The sequence below is a fragment of the Desmodus rotundus genome, chromosome 12, assembly GCF_022682495.2.
Source record: "Desmodus rotundus isolate HL8 chromosome 12, HLdesRot8A.1, whole genome shotgun sequence".
NCBI classification, from domain to species: domain Eukaryota; kingdom Metazoa; phylum Chordata; class Mammalia; order Chiroptera; family Phyllostomidae; genus Desmodus; species Desmodus rotundus.
In genome coordinates this window covers 87,398,704-87,416,156 of record NC_071398.1, presented here as the reverse complement: position 1 = coordinate 87,416,156, position 17,453 = coordinate 87,398,704, and the positions used below count along the sequence as shown (strand labels likewise).

Genomic DNA, 17,453 nt, shown 5'->3' with positions numbered 1-17,453 from the left:
TTGAGCATTTGTTTTCACAGACGTAATTAGGCACCTTCTGAGATATGGAGAATCATGCATCTGAATCTCTTGGGAATTTCCCTTCATCTCAGATCCTTAACTCTTTCTTGGCTGAAAGCCAAAGAATTGAACAAACTCTACTGGTAACAGCTGGGATCTGGCAGACTGGCTTCAAGGAAAATTCGAGGGCTGGCCCACCCGGATGGGTCTATATGGCCCAGCTCACATGCTCTCTGTCTGTGTGGACTTCCCAGCTAGAATAGGTCCCTGAGGAGCTGCATGGTGATTTTTCAAGGTCGCAACGCAGGATCCTTCTTGTAGCTTTTACTCGAGGGCCACGCTCCCAAAGTGTAACTACGCATAGGCCTACCACAATGGTTTGTTTGAACCATTCCATACGCCGTTCTGGGCATGGGCCTAATAATTTCTAAATAGGCTTACTTACTGCGGAGCTAAAACCTGCCCACACACTGTCCAATCTTTTAACATGAATTAGCTCATCAGGTGAATAGTTGAGTTCTCAAACATCCAAATGATGTGGCTTTCTTTATATCAGTGACTCAAATTTTTTGGAGTAGCAATATTTGTACTTTTTGTTGTTTGAGTCCTTGCCTATTTTGATCCTGCTAATAGCTCTTACTCTGTTATTTTATATGTATGTCTCTGCCTTAGTAGTCTCTGAGTTCCACAAGGATGAAAGCTACTTACTTTATATTGCTTAAATTAAAGTGAGGTGAAGTCAGTTTTATGTTGAAAATCTCACACCACTAACTAAACAATTGAAAGAGTCTGGGCAGTTCTACACATCCAGAGGGCTGAGGAGTGGTTTAGATGACAAAGCGGGCTGCTGTGGGCTGAACTGTGTTCCCCATAAATTCATGCATTGAAGGCACCTTCCCCTAGGTGGTAGTGTTTGGAGTTGGAGCCTTTGGGGGTTAATTAGGTTTAGATAAGTTCACGAGATCAGAGCCCTCATGAAGAGATCCAGCTCGTTCTAAGTGTCGACACGGGAGAACTTGCTCTCTCTTCCTCTTTCTTCCTGACCTGTGAGGACACAGCAAGGAGGCAACTGTCTACAAGCCAGAAATAGAGCTCCCACCAGAAACTGCCTATGCCAGCACCTCCATCTTGGGCTTCCAGTTCCGAGAACTGTAAGACAGTAAGTTTTTGTTCTTTAAGCAACGCAGTCTCTGGCATTTTGTCATGGCAGGCCAAACATTTTATGTGAAACTTTTAGATCAATGAAACCATCTTGATGAATAACTCTTGGAGTTTTCCTGCAAATGAAACAGACTCAATTGGATTTTTTTTTTAAAGACTAATTATACTCGAACCTTGGACATTATGAAGACATGTTCTGATTGTTAATTTTTATTGTATATCATTGCAGATATAATCTTTAGAAAAAATAAAAACAGGATGACTCTAAATGATTTCTGGTGCAGTGTCCAAACTCATCAGCAGTGAGAAAACAGGGGGAAACATGCATTTTTTCTCCTCTCTTCTGCAAGAGAATCATTGACATCCAAAACAATACCCAGAGTCATAACTAATTAACTTGGACATGCCATTCTTGGAGCATATACTGTATTTTTCAGACTATAAGACACACCAGATCATAAGACATACCTAGGTTTTAGAGGAAGAAAATAGGAAAAAAAACCCCACTTCACTGCCGCCCCCCTGACACTCGAGCCAGGTAAGCTACATTCGGACTATAAGATGCACCCCCATTTTCCTCCCCAATTGGGGGGTGTGTGTCTTATAGTCCGAAAAATACAGCAATTGAAATGCCATATGTACTTCCCGGAACTACAGCTGTATCTTAATAGAACACGATGGGAAACTAAGTTGTCTAAAAGATTCGGAGGGCTTGGGTACTGACTGGCAGAGAACAAAACAAAGCCATCCTCTGAGTCAGTTAGATGTTCAGATTTCCAGCAAAGGTCCCAAAAACAACTACCCCAAGTGTATTGACAGTGAACCGCCAAAACAACAGCTTCTCTGTTTTCCAAGGCAGTACTTGTGTACAATCCATAAACAAACCATCACAGACTTTGTACATCTGGGCAACACAGTTGCAAAGTTAATTTTTGCCGGGAGAAAACTGTAGCCCTGGTTTTGATTTGGGCGCAATTTTGATCAGGGAAAGAATCTTATTGCGGGCACTTCTAATGCTTCTATGGACATGTGCGACAACGCTATGAGCTGCCAGACATAGATGATGTCGATAAATACAGTGACGCTTGAAGTCAAGGAGAGACTGAAGGCTTTGTTTGAGCAACATGCGCCAGCAACCTGGACCTCTGTTATCACCTTATGGACTTGGGGTTTTAAGGTTCATATTATAGAAATCACTTTCTTCTTCTTAGGTGTGTTCCTAAAATTTCGGTAGGCTCCTACCAAGGGGGTGACACCACCCAGTCCATGAGAACCCCTGAGCTATTCTCCTGCCTCACAGAACAGCGGCGCGTTGCTCACTGTTAGAAAGGGATCACCACCATTACCAAAGAAGTCGTGATCCTGTAGCACCTTCACTCATTCAGAGCATTTAGAGCATTGAAACTCTCTACCTAAGCCTTCTCTCATTCCTGATATTACCGAGGTCCATTTAAATCCCGTGCCTCCGAGGCAATGGTATCAGAGAAGCAAATATCTCTTTCTACTGCAATCCTTTTTAAGTGAAAAATAAGCATATTCATAATGACAGGTCTCACTGGAGAATACCTGTAATTGAGAAGAAAGAAGGAAGTGAATAACTTTCGTGATGTTGCATAAATGAACCCATGTAAAGATCAGATTGTGTCTGCCATGCTCTTAATCTTTCCTACTTCTCCCCCGAATAGGCTATGGTATAATACTGCATAATACAGCTGCCTTCTGTTCTGCTGTTGCAAAGGACTCTTGATAGTTCCCATCTGCCGTTAGGACCACCTCTGAAGTCATCAGTCCAGATGACTGTCCGAGGGAGAGGCAGAGGAGCCGTCAACACTCAGTGGTTCGGTGTCACCCCTGTACACCTCTGTTAGCAGCTTTTGCCACCGTTCTGACAGAGGTGGCATTACCCCGACATATATAGCTAGGCTAAAATGTTTTAATAACACAGGTTGAAGACATTGGCTTTTTAAATTTGAGTAAAGCCAACACACAAATTTCAAAGTTATAAATAGATGCATTTGAGAAACTATTTTTATAGGAGTTGAAATTTTGGCCAAAGAATTACCACAATTTCCCTAAATAATGATAGCATCCATTAAATGTATTAATGTAGAGAACCTGTTTTTAATATTTTTTACTGTCACTGTACAGAAACACAAAAATATCACCTTTTACATTATATCAACATCTCATACTCTTTAAGGTTGATTCATGTTATTATCTTAGTAACAATTTTATAAACTATATAGCACAAGACTGGTGCCAATTTTGCAGTTGTACAATCTGAGAGAAATTAAATGACTAGTATTCACCAACTGGGAATTCAAAACAAGACTCGGATTTCAATTTCAAGGCCTTCGTGCTAAACAGTGCCTTTCCGTGAAACTTCCCACCTAATAACACATGGTGTCCATTGGTATTTAGAAATTAAGGACCAGGAATCCTAAGTATTAGGGATTATGAATACTAACTCATAACCAACAACAATGGTGTTTTGATGACACACATATTTTTTAAATATCATTATAACTGTCTGTTTTTTTTACCACTATACCTGAAGCATAACCAGTGGCTCCACCCCTCTGTGGGAAATATGAAGACCTATAGATTTTCTGGTGACTTAGGAGGCAAAATCTGCTGTTAATCTCATATCAACCTGTAATTCATTTCTAATAACTGGGCTTCTGAAGAAGTTATAATCCTAAACCCGTGTTCTAAATCTCTTACCTCTTGCCCCGTCTTTGTCTGATTTTAATGCCAGGCCTTTTACTTCCTATTGATTCAGAGACTTTTCTTGACCTCATAGGTCTGTATCTTCAAACAGCACCCCTGCCTAAGCACGCTCACTGATACAGTAAGATGTCCTTGATGCGGATGTTAATCAACCTGTGGGGATTAAGAGGGCTGCTTGGTAGAGAAGCCACGGAATTTGGAGTCTGGCCATCAGGCATTTGAATCACTCACTCTTCACTTTTAGATATTAGCTTTAATCTCTACAACAACTCCATGAGGGAGGTTCTCAACTCCCATCTTACAAATTATTAAAGTAAGGTAAGTAATCTCCTGAAGTCTCAGATTCATAATTCATAAAATGCTGCCATGACTACTATTACTTAAGCAAGGCTACTCCAATGTTGGCCAGAAACTGAACGGCTCCCCGCCCCCGTCACTGCTCTCTAGGCTTTGTAGCTTTCCTGCAGGTCCTGCGGCAGGCCCCAAGTCTCCAGCCCCCTTTCTTCTTGTCTTTGTGACAATCTTGACTTCCAGACACCCGAGAGACAAATACAAACTGACACGTTTGTATTTGGGAAAAGAGTTTAGACGAGCGCTTTCTTGGCATAAGTCTAAAACAGCAAACACATGTTATATATTGTGAAATCTGAAACAACTATCCGCTTATTCGGTTCAAACGTCCATATATCATTGCCTCCTCTTTGTACTTGAAGGGGTATCTGTTTGCTTTGCCTTCTATCATAGCACTTATCAGCCTGTCTGTTCACGGTCAGATTCCTTCTCATAAGCAAAGGCTCCTCCTCATGAAAGGAAGGTCATCTGTTTTGTTCACCTCTTTTTCCACAGCACATAGAGAATATTTGGAATACGTAATTCCTCAATAAATGCAGAAGGAAGTAAAAAGTAAGGAAGGAAATAAAAAAGAAGAGAGGGAGAGAGGGAGGGAGGGAAGGAGGGGGAACATGTGCAGGGTGAGGTTGGAAAGATAAAAATTTTAATAATTTTGATAATAATGATATCTAAAACGTATTGAGTATAACTCTGTTCTATTCTAAAGTTGATATGTGTTAATTAATCAAATGATGTAAATACATATTAAGAGGTAGGTCAGTTGGGGAAGCTGAGACACATAAAGTTTAAGTAACCTGCTCCGGGTCACATACCTCTTAATAGTGGACTTAGCATTCACACCCAGGACATTGAACTCCAGATTCTGGGTTCTTCATTTCCACAACATATTGCTTCTTTTTAGTAGTATATAATTAATTCACAGAACACTGCTATTGCTATTGAAGCCAGTGACTTTAAAAAGTGACTCTAAGAAGGTTCTCAATATTGTTACTGAATTCTGTGAACTCAAAAAAATCCTTTTCCTTTAGGCAAATTGACAGCGAACACTTGAGATAAGTGGACTTGGAGAGAGAAAGACCAGGCTGAATCACACATTTCTTGTCCAGATCTGATATAAACTAATAAATCACAAATAATTCAGAAGACATCCTCAAACAACTCTGAGGGTATTTCAAGGAACCTTCCCATCTGGAATCTGTGCTGATTCTTTTCATATTGTATTTCCCCAAGGATGACTCACAGGAAATTGAGGTTTCAGAAATATGTTGTGTTTTTTCTACCTTCACTGCAGAAGTTTTAAAGATAGTGATTTTGTGGTTGTGTTTTTTCCCATTAAGTTTTAAGAAATAAGTTCACTTTTTCAACTATTTTTAAAAAAATTCTCTAATCATAAAAAACATTTATGCTCATGTGACAATAATGAGGATGGTGCTGATAATCCTGTTGATTGTGGTAAAAAGTGTTCTAATAAGTGAGTGTAAAAAAGAGAGTTAAAAAACCCAATAATTCATGGATAATAGATAACATTTCAGTTTAAAAGAGTTGTTGGATAACTGTTTTGTATTGAGCTGTGCTTTATATTATAAGGGGTATAAAGATACATGGCTTCACCCCTGCCTCAAAGAATACACAGTCTGCTGGAAGAGTTGGAGGTAGACCAGTTGTCTCCAACAGGGTGTGAAGGTTGGTGGGTGTGAAATAGATACAAAGTGCAGGGATCAGATATTCACTGGGAAATTATTAATTGCAAATGGAGGCTCACCAGAGCCTTGTGGAAGGGTGGCATTTGAAATAGGTCTTAAGAGGTTGTATAGACACTTTTTAAAAACACCTTAAAGACAAAAGAAGAAATTTGTAAAAGTAGAGATGGTGGAGGAGAGTGCATGGAGAAAGCAGCCAACTCAGAGGTCTTTCTTTTCTCCCTCCTTCCCTCCCTCCTTCCCTCTCTCTCTCCCTTTTTTCTTTCCTTCCTTCCTTCCTTTCTTCAACAACTTATATGCATCTAAATATGTAAAGAAGCAAAATAGAGGTTCACAAATCTCCCCTCAGTACCTAGAGTGATGCCTGATGCATGTGATACCCAATACATATTATTGAAAAAAAATGCATATATTGTCTACAAATGGGAACTGAGATAGGTGAACAATTCTAATTTCTGAATTAAAAAAAATTCTGCTGTATCACTTACCACATGGAAGTCAGATAAAAGGATAAACAAAAATTCACAGAGAAAGATTAATTTTCTGACTATCACTCTTAATAGACTCCAAGATATCTAGATCAGGAACCATATTTTTATTCATTAATAGGCATTTTATTTAGTACCCGTGGTATATCAGATGCTGTATTAAGGATTATGGTGCAAAAATGAAAGATCCCGCCCCTAACAATGCTGTGCTCAAAGTTGATGGGGAATAAATATAGATAATATAAGGGGTAGGCTACTGATGGTTATTAGGTGGTATCTACTGGCAGGCACTATGCTAGGCAGTGCAAATACATTATTTATTTGGTGCACCCACCCTCTGGGCCAGATATTACCACCACTTTACAAAGGGAGATTTGAAGCTTAGGTAGGCAAAGCAACTTGCCCAAGGCCAGGTAGAGTTCAGGTGAAAACTTCTGGACTTCCAAACCTATGCTCTTAGCTGTTTGTTACACAATTCTAGTGGTTGGGGATGGTCACTTCCCAGAATGGTGCCTATGTGGAGCCTTACAGGATGGTGAGAAATTTATGAGGAAGAGTAAGGAGGACATTTGAGACAAGAAAACAAGTGGTTCAGGAAGACTGGGGCACATGATGACTTGGGAGAAAGATCTGAAGATGTGGTTAGAGATATAGAAACGAAGCAGCGTATAGGAAGCACTGGACATGAAGGCCAAGCCATGACTCACCGACGTGGCTGAACATTAGAATCGACTGGGGAATGTCTAAAAATAGAAAAGACTGGGCACTTATCCACCCAGTTAAAATGAAGTCTCTAGTGGCAGGGTCAGGCATCTGTATTTTTGAAAGTCCCTCTGGTGATTCTAGCCCAGTGTTGGGTGACAACCGGTGAGCTGAAGTGGTAGAATCCACTGAGGAAGTTTAGGCAGGGGAGTGTGGGTGATGGGTTAGAAGGGCCTAGAGTACAGTCAGGGAAGTCAGTTAGAAGGGAGCTAATGAGTAGTGAGGAGGGCCAGTTAGGGGCAGAATGGAGTGGGGAAAGACATGTGGGAGATGATTAGAGAGTAAGTAGAACACTCAGGTTTTGTATCCGTCGGGTTAAAAGGCTGGATAAAATAGGAAAGTGACTCTTTAATTTCTAGATTGGATGACTATGTGTAAGTTAAAGCCATTTGTTGAGATGGCAAATATGGGAGGAAGGGCAGGTTTGAGGGGTGGGGGAATGGTGAAGCCAACAGCCTGCGAATGAGACTGATCGAGAACAGTCAGAAAAGTTGTGGACGAACCAGGGGACAGTGAAGCCACAAAGGCCAGGAGAAGAGGAACAAGTTGCCCCAGTGGCAAATGCCTCTGGAAAAGGGAACACGATTTTACTGAATTAATTGAAGATAGAATATCATCTACCTTCTAAACAGATTCCTGCTTTGGATTTAGAAAGCAAATGGGGACAAGAGCAGAACTAGGAGAAATGCCAGTTATTAAGTCCTTGTCCCCGGCTCCAGACTCACCCTTCGCTACTCTGCTTGTGATGCCAGGGCTGAGCTCTGCAAATCTTATTGGCTCTGCCAGCTGCTCCCTATGAGACTCTACCAACGAGGGGCACTCAGGGGGAACTGCAAGGCTGATGGAGGAACAAGCCACACTCTACTCTTCCCGAGGGCAGTCACTTGGAACATCCCTTCAGAATTGTTTCTTCACCCCCCCATAGCAGCAGCCAAAATCCCTTCTAGATTTGCTTTCACTTACAGAATTAGCTTCATCCTGTCCTCCTCCCAGAAATACCAATAAGAACAGATGGATGCCTCCTCTCCAGAGACCTGAGCCCACAGGGCCTTTTCTCTGAGCTCAGATACACCAGCACTGGCTAAGTAAGCAGCACCTCCTTCTCTAACATCTGCACGTTAGCCTAGAGTCCCTAAGTTTTAATAATACCAACCTCTTCCCTTTGTTACCTCAGCCCAGAGGGTGGTAGCTACTTTCTATAATTGATATCCTAGATATCTTAGGGTTATATTGTCATGCTTTGCTTTACCTATGTAATAAGTTTATAACTGGTTAACACTTCATTATATGTAATTTTCCTGATTCCAATAGGTAGCGTTGTGTCCGTCTCCTGAATGAGCCCTCACTTACATAGAAATTGGTTCTAAGGGTCAATTTAGGAATCATATCCTCATAGTTATTTGGGGATTAGTCGGTCATGTTCTTGAGCTTGAAAGAAGCATTGAGCTCTTGCCAGTGAGAAATGGGATTCTGATAGCCTGTGGCACGTAGTCTCGTTACAGTTAATCAAGTTACTACCTGCAATTGATTGTAGGAAGTATTTACTGAAGCAAGTGCCTTGGGAACTGGGGAATCAAGTTATTACTGCACTTGACTGTTATGGGAATAAGGACAGCTATGAGGACTGTGGTATGAGATGGATTTTCGTGAGCGCATTGGTGTGCTTGCAGAATGGAAATGATAATCACAAGTCTTTAAACTTGCAGCTCAAGTCACGGTCAGAGAACCACATCGCGTGCAAACTGTACACCAATACTCCAACTACACCCCTGAGAGGGCCCGGAAGACAATCTCATTGCTAAGCCATTGAGAAACACATACGTATTAAACATACCTGCAACTTTGTAAAGCTCTGTGATGACTCTGTTCTCTAAGAGGATGCCTAACCTGCCAAAAGCAGAGACCAACATGCACTATAGTTAAAGCATCATTCCCCAGAGAGACTACCCAGCTACCTGCTGGCAGACTCATGCCATTGGATTCCCTCCCACATGTCCACAGATCTGTCCTCCCTGGAACACACATATTCTAGACATGGATTTTCTTTGCTGCACAGGAATTTCCCAGAGCCACCATTCACGCACTTACAGAAGGATTTTTTAAAATTACTTTTTATTTGTCGTGGTATTCCACACAGCATTTCTACAAAAAAAGAAAGAAAGAAAGGAAGAAAGAAAGAAAGAAAGAAAGAAAGAACAAAAAAACCTCATTTTATAGCAAAAAGGGAGCAGTGAAGTCATACCTCCTGGATGAATTGATTGTGCAACATTCGCTATCATCCTGAAGCACTGGCTTGACATGAAGTAGGAATAGCATACAAAAGGCTCAGCAGTGGCATCATTTAGGAGACACTGTTTTGAAAGGTATGGGGTTCGCTTTTATAGGACACATTATGTGATTTGTACCAGACTGATGTTATGGTGCCATTTCTCCCACACACAGATCTGGGGACCAGGGAATGGAAGTTGGAGCAACTCTTCTCATTGTTATACTGCGTAAGCCACTCACATAATTTCTGATTCTTATTCCTGTAACTTTGAGCACTGATGATTTAGAAATATGGTTCTCAAGCAAGACATTCTTCCACCAGAGGAACAACAATGGTTCCACTAAATTGGAAAGTGAGACTATCATCTGGCCAAACTAGGCTGCCCGTGCCACTGAATCAACACAAGAAAATGGGCTTTTGTCTACTAGCTGGGGTGACGGATGCCAATTTCTATGATGAGATCAGGTTGAATTTATACAAATGAAGCAGGAAGGATTATGTCCGGGGCTGGGAAAATTCTTCGAACACTTCTTAGTACTTTTATGTCCAATCATAAAAGTTAGTGGAAAACAACCACAACAGCGAAAGACAAACTCACTAAGGATTCAGATCCTTTGGGAATGAATCTGTTTCCCTTACCAGGGATCAAGCCTTGACCAGCTGAGCTGAATCAATGGAAATAGGGAATGGGTATTAGAGGAAGGAAGAGCGAAATATTGGTTGGGACTGTGACTGATTTCAAGAAGTAATATGTGGAGCCCCCATGTGAAAACACTAGCTATTAGACTTGGTATCTTTTCATTTTGGGGCGGGGATGGTAATGTCTTCAATTGTAAGAAAGATGGTTGCGTTGTCTTTGGCAGAAAGGGCATATTTATACATATGAACGTGAAAATGTGTGTAGAGGGTTGAGTGGATGCTAAGCAGCAGAGGGTGGGCTGTGCCAGTTATTGCGTTACTGCCCGTCAACTCCAAACCCACGCTTGCTCAGTCTGCTGCTGCGATGCTGGGCATGGGCCTTCATGAAACACTTTTCTGCTTTGTCATCTGGCTCTATGTTAAGCTCTGCTGATAGAGGGCGCCAGAGGTAGATTCTAAACCTGGATGAAGAAGGGGAAGAGGGTTGCTCTACCCTGTTGGCTTCCTGTGGGCTATTAATCTGCTTGTCATTTCAGTGAGAGTCACCCCAGGATAACTTCTTTATCCCAGAGCAGGGATTTCTTCACAGAGCAGTAACTGAACTAAGTTGGCAGGGTTTTTGAGACCTGCAAAAGTAGCTCACTCATGCTTCCCCTCAGAAACTTCACCTGCCAAGCAGCACCTCCTACTCAGAGGTCAGGGTTTGAGCGAGCTACATGAAGATCCTTTTTTGGTTTCTAAGTTTTAGGAATTTCGCCATCATCCTTTTCTGTGTCAGTGCTGGGGGTGGTAGTGACTCCTGTGGGTGCTAGCTCTATGATATTGTAAAGTTCTCTCTTTTTACACTTTCCTTTTCCTTTTTAACGTGACTTTGAGAATAATTTGTTAACTTCCACGTACAACTGCATCCCAATATAATTATACTGAATGTAAAGAAATCTTACAGAAACAAAATAACCCACAGGCTATGAGGTTAGTTTCACTCCCCACCCCCACTTTGTTTTTGTTTTTTTTGGGTTTGTTTATTTGTTTAAACACATGTGCACCAGGATCGTTCAAAGTAAGGCAAAGACCGTCAATATGAGAGCTGGAGTTTGCAATATACCACACCTAGAACCCAGAGAAGGTGAATTAGGCAGAAGTGGTAGTCATTGTGATTCAATCATCCAGACAAGTTGGTTTGCAGCATCAAAACTGTTTCCTTCTTCAGTTTCTGTTCTCTCAATGATCAGAGGTCCCACGTTGTCCCCAGACTCTTTGTTGTGTTCGGTGTGAGTTCCATCACGGAGTGGGAACTTTTTAGACCTCCAACAATTGCAGTACACAGCTGTATCTCCCAAATCCTCCATGTCAAAAGCATGCGTGATCTTGGGGTTGTCTTTCTGAATGTGAAGGTTAACCACAGATTGGTTGCAATGACCTTCAACATAAAATCTTTCGTAAACTAGATAACCCATTGCAGCAATGGGAAGTGCTACAGTCCATTCAACCCTTACGCCGGAAGTCAGACTCATGGCGTCATCATTGGCAAAGCACGTGACTGGGACACTGAACACAGGCTGAGGGGACCGACGGAGTCAGGGTGCAAAAGCACCCTTTCATTTTCTCAGTTATCAACTGTATTCCCAGATACAAATTTGTATTAAGTTTTCTTTGCTCTTGTTTTTTTTTTTTTTTTGTCTCTTGACTGGGCCTCTGCTAAAATGAAACCTTAGAAAGTCCACGCACAATTCTACTAAGAAGGGGAGGGAACCATAAAAAGAAAAAATGGGAAATAAGATAAGAGAAGCAGAGAAAGAGGCAGAACCATATTGAATTAAATCAGGGTAGTTGGAAGAGAGAAAAACTTCAGGGGACTGGGAGTCAGGGCTGGGGGGAATAAGCATACTGTGGTTTAAATAAAGGCCTTTTAAAAGGAAGGAGGTGGATATAAATAGATTTGCTGCTGACCTACCATGAAATCCCTCTCTGTGCCTTTTTATCCAAGGCTGTAGTAAATATTATCTCATGATTCATTTTGGACATTTGGTTATAAATGTCTTCTCAGTGGGACACTTAGCTGAGACTTAAACAGATGGCCCAGCTCTGTAGTCGTTATATTTTGGAGCTACTATGTGGACATTGGACCCTAAGTCTGGTATCTGCAGCTTCCCAGGCACAATAATGATCCCAGACTGGAGCCAAAAGGGAACTACAGCTGTTATTCCCTGGCACCTCCACTTTGGGTCAAGGGAACAGGAATCGACTCAGCATGAATGGGATGGTCCTCTGGATGCTAAGGACACATCGCAAAGGCTGGATTATTTTGTCAGGGCTTCCATGACCTGGTCATGGTATACAGAAAATTTGACTTGTTTAGTGTTGTGTGTGTGAGTTCAGTAAGTTAAGCAGCTCTGGAAAGTCTGGTGTGTATTTTTCTGGCTAGTTTTTCAACCAGATTTCAACAGATTTATCAGTGTCTTAAGAAATCGACCCTCTCTAGAGGGAAAGAGATGGTTGTGGCAAACATGTTTCAATTACTTGATTTCAAGGTTTCTCCTTGTTCCGCCAACTGAAATGAACCTCCACACGCACGCAGCTAGTCTACATGGATTCCTGGTAAAGGACACATGTTATCAACAACTGACAGTTGGGGAACGAATGTCCTCATGGCGGGGCCAGTGACCAAAACCAGGAAAATTGGTATCTTAATAGAATGAGGGAAGGACCAGACCTCAAAAAAAAAAACTCATTAATGCTTCATTCACTGTCTCTTCTTACAAATTGTGATACTTAAAAGTGTAAATTTCAGATAAATCTATAAACAACACATGCATAATTCATGAAGAATAAAAACTGCGAAGTACAATTCTTACTAGCCCAGGAGTAGTCAGCCTACATCAAGTTGGTTCTTATCTCAACCAATGCCGTAACTCTGTATCTCATTTGGCACACAGGCAGTAGGGAAAGAACCATACATTTTGTCATCGAGGACACGTGGGATGGAATGAATATCAGTTCTCTCGTTTATTCCGTGTATTATCTTGAGTAAATTATTTGGTGTAACTAAGAGACACAGTTTTGTTTTGTTTTTTTTCCTTGTAAAAGAAGAGCAATGAGATCCAATTTCTTGGATTGTTGGAATAATTAAATGTCAATATTTATGAAGTCCCTAACAGTGCTTAAAATATAATAAGTGCCCAATAAAACTTACTACCTTCCTCTAGATACAGAAGGAAGCAGACAAATTCAACACATCCCAATGTGTTTAATTCCTTCAGGCAGCGATTCAGAGATTTCTACATCTAGTCAAAGGAGTAAGATTGTATATTTTTGAAGCTTGTTATGAAAATTCTTTCTATGTGAATTTGGGTCTTGGTTATAATTTTTTTTTTATTATATGTGTTTTTGTGAGCTTCCTCAATATTTTTGGAATATAATTTGAATCTAGAATATAAGTTAAAACACTGGGAAAATGTCAGTCAAAATGCATTTTCTCCAAAGATGTTAACTCACTTCCGTGGAGTTGATGATGCTGGTCTCTGCTGGAAATACAAGATTTCAGAATTCAAGCAACTTTCACAAAACTGCTGTAAGCCAAGCAAATGACTCACCATAGAGGTTAAACAACATGAAGCTGTAGTATGTACACCCTGGGAGAAATTCTATTTTAGTAATGAATAGCTAACTTGTCACCCCACTAGTATTTAGCACACGTTAATGTCTCTCATCTGTTTTGTGCTCGCTCATATTTACTCCCTGACACACAGGTGATCAGTCTTCCTTGGCTCTAGATTTCTAATCTACTTCTGAGACGTGGTGAGAATTGCCGTGGAGACGGGTAAACAGCTACTGTATGGGAAATTAGAGGGACAAGTATTCCACCTGGAAGCATGCCAGCGTGCTTTCTAAAGATCTCCTGTAGGAAAGTGACAACCAAGACGTGCCAAACATGTTTACAATCTCTGATGAATGGAATGCCACTCACAATAGAGCGAGTGTCGTGACACCTCTTGTTCCCAATATTAATGACCAGCGTGCCCTGCGTTTTCCTCTCACAGCCTTGAATGGAGCTCAGTGGCCTGCAATGAGGTTGAAAATGAAAGTAACTGAATTCTTCTCACATCAGGATAAATGGAGCTCTCATTCCTCCCACTGGTGATATGAGTCTGTGTTACTTTTCATCTCTGAATGGCTGAATTGGTCTGTCCTTAGTCCTTTTCCATTTCCATTTCTATTTCTCATTGTAATAGAGAGATCTTAATGGGTCAGGAGATTCCAAAAGAAGGCACTTGACCTTGAAGGCACGATGGTGTCAGAAATTTTTATCTTAAAGGGGTTATTCAGTTGCAGCCATGTATTTGCAATACGGGGAAAGTGAGGCTCACCTTGCTTGGCATTGTCACCAGGCTATCATCCAAAAGACCCTAACATCTCTCAGTACATGAACTATGTCACAAGCTAGGCTTGCTTGCAGGAACTGAAAAGAATTCCGGACTCCCAAAATACAAGGTGCCAACTGCAAAGACCAAGATGGCAACGGGCCATCATGTGCAAAAGGGGTAAGTGCAACAGAAGAACAGCTATGCGTGCCTAAAAGAGTTTGATCACTCCACACCACAAGCTATAAATACAGAGGGCTCCTCCCCATCAGGAAAAAGCTGCCGCTAGAGCGTGAGCTCCCACTTCTCCAATCCTTAATCAAAGGATAAATAGTTCTGCTCTGCTTTACCAAACTCAGTCTTGTTCTATTGGTGAGAACAGCTCTGGGCAAAAGGACCTTGGTTCGAGTCCCCAGCTCAGAAGGGTAGGTAAAATCATCACACAGCGGTATGATCTTTAGGTATCAGCAGGATTAGGAGTAGAACCAAGACTAGGACACTTTCTGTTCCACCATGAATAATGCTTCCCAAGTTCAATCTAAGTACCTGGTTTTTTTTTTTAATGCTAAATATCCATTGGGACAATTTTCAACCAAGGTTATCCATAGGCAAATCCCCAAATTAAAAGAAATAGTGATTTTTTTTCAGAGAGTCCTTATTTCGATTCAATTTAATGAACATTGTTTAAAGGTCAGTATTTTAGTCATAATATACATATTCTGGTTCAGGAAATGGTAACCTTGGTTACCTTTTGACTAGATCCACATAACATAACAGATCATCTCTGGCCAATTAAAATGCCTGGTAGTGGGTTTATTATGCCTGGAGAGCCAGAACATATTCTACCGTCCATTCTGTGTCCTAACATTGTGATGATGTGATAATACGTTTGAATCTCAAGCAGTCAGCATACTTCCTAGGTCAGAAACCTCTTCTAACTGGTGTTCAGAAATATTCATTAGTCAAAAGCTATGTAAGGTTTATTGAGTCACAGTGGATACACCTTTACTTGCATGAGATAAAGAGTTCAGACAACACCGTTGCAAAGAAGAAACTGCTATATAATTTAGGTGTTACTTCAGTGGCCTTTTAATTTGAGGAAAGAGCTCAGTCATGTTTTTCCAGAAACTCAAGGATCTACCTATCTGGTCTCTGATATATTTGAAATGTAGAAGAGGTTCCATCTCTTCCCCATAGCTGTTGCCAGAGTGGGTTTCTATGGGGGGACTTTGGGTTAAGGATGACAGTGAGTTTATAGGAGGAAGGAAATGCCTTTTCCTGCTCCCCAAACACATATCCCTCCCACTACCACGTGTGGCAGCTCTGTTAGCACCCACGTTGATGACAGGTGATGAGATGAACCTGGGGGAAAGGAAAGGATGGTCTTAGAGTTTAAAGCTGAGGTTGAAAATTGGGCTCCTTCTATACCTAGGCCAGGATTGAGGAAGTAGCAGGAAAGTTTCACCATGTGGTTTGTGGTGAGTGGTCCTTAGATGTCTGGAAGAGCCAGAGCTACCCTCCAACATCAAATCTACATCAGATCTGCTAAAAGAGCAGGAATCTGGGCCCCGGAAAGGAACTGGGTATTTTCCCGTGGGTGGTTCCCCTGAGGCATTTGTGTAGAAAACGCATTGCTGGCGCTCACTGAGACTGGCTCACCACAGGAGTGCCACGACTCAGCAGTGGGGCACTCTGGGATATGGCCTAGCTGAGCGGGACAACCAGCTGCTGTGGCATCTGCAAGTCTGACTTTGGTATTCGGTTCTTCTGGTGCATCTTTAGGCGTTCATTGGTTATTACTCTCATGATGGTGGCTATTAGAATGATGAGGGTGTAATCCCGGGTAAGGAGAGGCAGCACTACCTATAGACACCCAGGCTATGGCTTACCAAGGAACCTGACCTGTGGAATCTGATGCTCATTTGTAAACTGGACTTCTGGAGTAAATATTCAACCCAACAGACATTTGGGGGATAGCCTACTCTAGAGCAGAAGCCTTCCAAAGCTTCTTGAGCATAACACAAATTAAGAACTTGTGGCAAAATCTTCCCCTGCCACATCAATTTTCATGTCTGCTACATCGGCTCCTTCCCTTGTCCACTTCCTCCACCTGTCGGCCTCCCTCTCTTTCCCCCCCCCCAGACATACACTCCATATGTAAAGAGCTAAAGCCGCTGTGTGTTATGGATAAACAAAGTAAAACAAAGTACTTGTCTTCAAGGAAGTATAGTACCTGTCTTCAGGGAAGTATAATTCAACACCCTAAGAAAGTATGTGTTATATAAATTATATATGAACTCCCAAGTAAAGAAAAATATGTTCTCTGTGAGAAGATTAGAAGATATTCCCATCACAGAGCACCACAGGACATATATCAGTGGACCAATATTGTCTAAGATCTTTTTCTTTTCTCTTTGACCCCTCAAATATTCACATAAAACATTTCTTAATTGCGGTGACCAATGGCCTATACACAGGAAACGCCATCAATTTTGACTCTATTCTTTGGACAAGGTTTGAGGGGTCATTACTAAGTATACTAAGCTCTTAAGGTTGACTCTGAAGCTGATAAAGCTTGAAGATGGAGTCACAAATATTCAAGCACTATAGTTATTTTTAGCTTGCCAACTTTTCCATTCAACATCTTTGGATCAGCCTTAGGTGTCTCCCTAAAATTTCAGGAAGATTTAAGAAAGCCGTGTAACTCTGGAACTCTATGAGCAAAGATGAGCTCTTCCAGTTCATCAGGTGTACTGTTAGGGATTTGCTTCCTGCTCTCATCTAAACATTGTGTGACTTAAGCTGAGTCTTTGTGGTTGCTCTAACGTCATTGGTTAATATAAGGGCATATACTTCCCATATGCTGTTCGGCTGTAATGAACACATGGGAATTTACAGGGAGAAGAGTGAAGCACTGAGAAGCTCTGAGAGTTTAAGTGAGTTAAAGCAAGCAGGAAACAAATCAATGTTATTTTAAAAGTTTGCTTTTGCT

General features: G+C 41.4%; 1 pseudogene; it reads right to left on the bottom strand.

Moving 5' to 3' along the window:
* Positions 1–11,248: 11,248 nt before the first annotated feature.
* On the bottom strand, positions 11,249–11,614 carry LOC112319687 (CDGSH iron-sulfur domain-containing protein 1 pseudogene; annotated as a pseudogene).
* Between the last annotated feature and the right edge of the window lie 5,839 nt (positions 11,615–17,453).